We start from the raw sequence: 6,000 nt of genomic DNA, 5'->3' as shown, positions 1-6,000 counted from the left end.
TCTTGACAAATATAACAAAATTTTGCTAGCTTTGATGTCGCATCTTTAGGTTTAGTATAAAATACAAAAATCTTTGATGACTCTCAAACATGTTATTGTGGAATCTCATTAGTGCAACACATATTCATTCATATCAACTTTTTGATAATGAGGTTACATTGGTAATGCAATTCCATGTGGGAAGAGTGTGGGAAAAGACATGTCTAGAAGACCCTCAATGTTATATTCATTTGTTGGGGGGTGAACCCACAATAGTGGGTTACACTTTTTCAGAGGAATAAAATCCTCCAAAATTGTACAACCACAAAAATTTCACATCTTAGTTTCGATAGAAACTAATTAGTTTTTATCAAAACAAACAAAACAAAAAGTTTCCATAGAAACTTTTAACACATCTTAGTTTTGATTAGATCTAAGAAGGTTGATTGCGGTTTATTAAACCCACGGTTGGGCTCCCTTGTTTCGATCGAAACTATATTAAGTAGTTTCAATCAAAACTACTTAATATAGTTTCGATCGAAACTAGAAAAAGGGGGAAAGATTGAAATAGGCCCGACCCAACCCAACAATATGACATTTTTTACTATGGCAAGTACTTTCGATTGGAAGTGCAAGAAGAGAAAGAGCATCCAAATTTATTGACCTTTGAAAAAGGTGTGGTTTTATACATTTTTAGTTTATTTTTGTACATTTTTAGTTACATTTTATATGTTATTTGCTTCAATCTATATATGTTTTTTTTGTATGTATGCACATATATATATCATGTATATATGTGTATCTCTATATATATATATATATATATATATATATATATATATATATATAGTTGATCTCATATTGGTTTTGATGAGTGAGTGTCTATACACTTAAGTCATTTACTTAGTTCATGTCGAACAAGTAGTATATGTCGAGCAGAACATGTATAAGATAGAGCATACCAAGTCCACAATGAGTGACGAGTCACTCATGTACCAAGAAGACAGTGTATGCCAAGTGATTCAGGAGTCGAGTAAGCAGTGCATGCTGAGCCATTCAGATGCTGAGTCACAGTATAGAAATCAATATATGCCAAGCATCAGAGACTTTAGATGTCGAGTAATAAAGTTTTGTCATAGTTGTTTGTATTAGCACAAACTACTTTGTAAATCATTTTTGAGTCGACTTAAAGATTGAATTACGATAATTTGGTGATAAGGACGAATCTCAAGTTAGAATCCCTATGCATTACATGCATCCAATCAAGTAAAGGGAAGGTTTAAGTGACAAAATGGATGAATCACAACTGTTGATTCATACCTAACCCTAAGTCACCTAGGTCTTCTTAAGGAAGACAAACCCTAAACTTCTTATGTGTTTGGAAGGAGCAAAGAGAAAAGTTTGCATGCGCAAATAGAGTATTCATGGTGACTAATGTATTATGAATTGAAATTGCATTGCAAAATTAGTTAAAGGAGAACAAAGGAAGGAAATAGTGAATAGCATAGAGACATATGATCAAGAAGGATCAAGAATACATCAGTCTAGAGGTGATATGTTATAAAGCAACAAAGTGCTAACTGCAGGATCAATGTTGAGACACTCTAACAAGTGAATCAGTTAAATATCTTAATAGAGTAGTCCTAACAGGTTGTATTGAAATCCTCTAACAAGTTGCTTACTTTATTGTGAGTTAAAGTTCTTTAAGGAGGCACACTTTTAACAGGGTGTTGAAATCCTTTAACAAGGTACAACCTAACAATCTTTGTAAGCCTTTAACATGGCAAACCTTTCACAAGGTAGATCATGTTTCATGATCAAATATTTTAACCTTCATCGGATACACTTTATTACTATAGTAGTGAAGATTTGTGGGTGTCATCCCCACCCTAGTTTTACCTTCTTATTGGAGGGTTTCTGGGTAATCATATCTGGTGTCATATATGTGTGAATGCTTACTTGTTTACATGATTTAGATGTACATGCTTTACATGGTATTTTAGTTTACTTATTGAATGTATGAGATGGATGTGTGGTGAATGTTTTATGAGTTAAAGTTTAAACTATTGATTCACCCTGCCCCCCCACACCACAAGAAGTTTACCTTTCCTATTGTAATTCCAACAATTGGAATAAGAGTCTAGTTCTCTAAAAGAGAAGCTTTACAGCTTTGAGGAAAGATCTTGAAAATGGAAGTCTACAAGTTTGGAAAGATCATTGAGAATCAGGGAATTGAAATACAACTCATTCTACATCAACTGAACTCACTCTACATCAACTGAATGAAGCAAGAGAAGACTTAAAGAAATCTTTAAATAGAAGGAAGGAAATTGCTATTGAGGAGAATGACACAAAATTTAGAGAGATGGACACTACTAAGCTATTTTTTAATGGAGACTCTGATGAATTTGATGCAACAGTTGTAGATCTAATGGAAAAAATAAAGCCTAGGCTAAAGAAATCAGAATTATCAAGTTAGAGAAAGAATCACAAGCCATACTACTATGTGAGGTGACTAAATAAAAAAAGGAAGCTATGGAAGATAAAACCATGATTGAAGATGACAAAAGAGTTTTGACCAAAAAACTGTAAGAGAAATCATCAGAGCTAATTAGGATTGCTAACATGCAATTGGATACTTTGAGTCAAATGATGGATGCCAACTATGAATTGAATGTCAAGGACATTGAGATAACAACATTGAAGTTGTAGAATGAGTAATTGAATAATGACCTAAAAAGGGAAAAGGAATTTGTTGAAAGTTTCAATAAACCAGGTAAATCCATCAAATACTTTGAGTAATTAATGAGATCCCCTAGACCTAACAATGATAAATTTGGATTGGGATACACAAGTACTGAAGAAGGAGAGTCATCCAAAAGTGTTGAAGAAAGGAGTAACAAAGGTAAGAATTATAAACCTACTTGTCAAAATTGTGGTAAGAAAGGACACACTACAAATGTATGCAGAAGCAAGACTATAAATTAGAGTGTTAAGCAAAAGAGCATGGGTCACTATCATAAGTGAAACAAACAAGGTCATCAAGCACATGAATGTAGAACTAAGACCATGCGTACCCAAAGATTTGAAGAATATTGCTATAACTGTCAGAGTTATGGCCACAAAGCTTTTGAGTCTAGATCCAAACCCATGTGGTCATCAAGCAAACAAATGTAAAGAACAATGACAACTCTTATAATTGGGATTATAATGCAAGGTATAGTTGACATTATTGTCAAGAGTATGGACATGCTCTTGAGAATTGTATTAGAAGACACTTCAGAAGTGACTACAAAAAGGTGGTTGAGTCAAACCACATGTTTTAGCTATTTGAAGACTGGTCACATTAGTCGATATTGTCCAACAAGTTGTGAGTTCAATAAAGGTAAAGGCAAAGGCAAGGCAGAGATTAAAAATGTCAGAAATGAAATGAATAAGAGATGGAAGAAAAAGGAGGATTGCAACACATCAAGTGGAGAAGGGATCACTTCACCCAATGGGTTAGGTGATCACACCTCATCAAACTAAGCAATCAAAATGTATGTGGGACTGATATTCAAAGTTATATCAGACATTAGTTTCAAAGAATTTAGTTCTAAAAAGATTACATAAGTATGAATAAAGATGCAAGGTGTTATTAGGAATCAAAGAAAAATCTTTAAGTTTTTCATGTTACTATCAAGCATGAAAAGTTTCATATGATTGCCAAGTGAAATTCTTGAGGATGTCGAGCTAATAGTCTAGCTAGTTGTTGTCAAGCTTGTAATGGTTGTTGAACAACTAGTGGATGCCGAGTGAGCCAGAAATTGGTTGATGCTAAGCTTATAGCTGTGTAAGTACTTAGCATTAATTGTAGCACTTCAAAGGGGTATTTGATAAACTTTTTCTCATTTAACACCATTCAAAATCGAGAGAGCAAAAAGAGCTAGAGGCGATCTGGAAATTCCATCTGAAGTGATTGCAGGAGATTTGAATAGCTATTTGACATCATCTCATCAAATTTTGCAAGGTATTTATCATGTGCCAAGCTACATTGTTTCTAATTTTGTAAACCCTAGTTTTGCAAAGTGGCATCTAGTTCTTTGAAGGCAAAAGGTGTAGAGGGAAAAGAGGTTTTGAATGCTTAGTTGGTTAGCAATGAAGTAAAAAAACCTATTTTCAAAGCCATTCCAAACATTGCACATAAACAAGATCCCTTCAGTGCACTATCTATGATACCACCAAAAGTTTTAATGATTCAGGATGTCAAAAAGTGTTACAATTGTAAGATTGGTAGTATTGGTGACATGGAAATAATAGAAGCATATGGAAAACTTTGCGAAAATGGTGTGTTAAGGGAAGAGTTTAAGATTGTAGAAAAGAAAGGATTAACTTGTGCCTTGGATTTCCCTAACATTTTTAAAACTGAATGGATTAGGATTGTTTTGAGTAGGATCTGTGATAGTTCACTGTGGCTAGATAATGGGCCAATCAAAATCACAAAGAGAATAATCCATAGGGTAATAGGGTATCCAACCTTAGATTTGCCAAAAACTATGAGGAGTGAATCCAAATAAGTCATTGAGGAGAACACATGGGCTGTGTGGAATAAGAGGGGAATGAACATATACACCATCATATATACTCTAATAGATTTTGCACTAAGGGTAATTGCACATAAGTTTTACCAATCAAATAGATTGAACACTATACCCTGCATTGCAGTAGATATGGGTGATAATATTGTGAAGAAGGATCATACATATGATCTTGCCAAGCTGCAGCTACAATAATTGATTGAAAACCTAGGAGCAATAAGGAAAATAAAGAGTGCTCAGTGTAAATTTGGATCTATTTTGATATGCATCTTCTTTTATGTTCAGAACACATTTTCTACATTTGGCACTGTGGCATGGAAGAAAAATAGGTCTATTGTAGTTCAAATAGGAGAGTTCATTGAACAATTAGGTGAAATTTTTGAGTCAATAATGATTAGTTACTTTGAGGACTTCAAGCAATCTATGAAGAAGAGATTGAGAATTCTAGTATCATTAGCGAAAAAACATTCTGATGATGTTTGCTTTCTAGATGAAACTAATTATACATTTTTTCAAGAAACAAGTCCAAGAATAAGATGGTTGAGGCCATTAGGCTATGAAATTAATTTAGATGAGACCTTTGCAGCAATAACAACATTACTTGTAGAAGAAATAGACAATAATGCCAAAGCATTGGTAATTATGAGATGGCCAAATCTAAGATTACTATGGAACTAAAGATTTCCTATGTCATCAAGAAGAAGGAGAAATTAGTAAAAAAAATTAAATCAAATTTTGGTGAAGGTGTCAAGCAAGAAGAGGATGAAGAGGAAGAAGCCACTTAGATTCAAACCCCATTTGCATTGACACAAGGAAAGGGTGAAGATCAACAAGAGGAAGAAACAAAAATTGCAGAAGGTGTTGAGGAAGAAGAAGCTGAGGAAGCACCTATTCCTACTGATTAGAAGAAGAGAAAGGCTAAGGCACAAGCAATAACAACACCCAAAAATATTGTTAAATCAAGCTAGCCCAAAACTACTGCTTCTACCACAAGGGCTAGTGCACATGTCACTACACAAAAGGCTAAAGAGAAAGCCAAACCTATAGAGTAGGAAGGAGGAGCACAAAAAAGACCAAGGAGAAAATACATTGCTTAAGTTGAATCTAATGAGTAAAGAACTGAATCTGATGACAATAGCCAATTCTAAGTGGTGAGTCATAATCCATCTTCATATCTAGAGAACCTATGTGAGAATGTTAGAAATAATGCAGATTTATTAGGATTTTCTCACATTGATTTGAAAATCTTGAAAATTTTGAAAAGAATCAAGTAGAGGAGGCAATATATGTCATGATGGCTACTTTCAAGAAAACTCCTCTAAAGATTGCCAACTCCATACCTAAAAGTCTATATGAAAGAGTTGAGCAAAAATGACACTTTGTTTGGATATTGAAAGGAAAATAAGAGAAACTGTCCTCACTTAAGTTATGCCTAAACTTAGCA

This window comes from Cupressus sempervirens, chromosome 4 (assembly GCF_028749045.1).
Source record: "Cupressus sempervirens isolate cs-2001-9-10 chromosome 4, ASM2874904v1, whole genome shotgun sequence".
Taxonomy (NCBI): domain Eukaryota; kingdom Viridiplantae; phylum Streptophyta; class Pinopsida; order Cupressales; family Cupressaceae; genus Cupressus; species Cupressus sempervirens.
The sequence above is the reverse complement of the archived record's forward strand: the minus strand, read 5'-3'. Positions refer to the sequence as shown.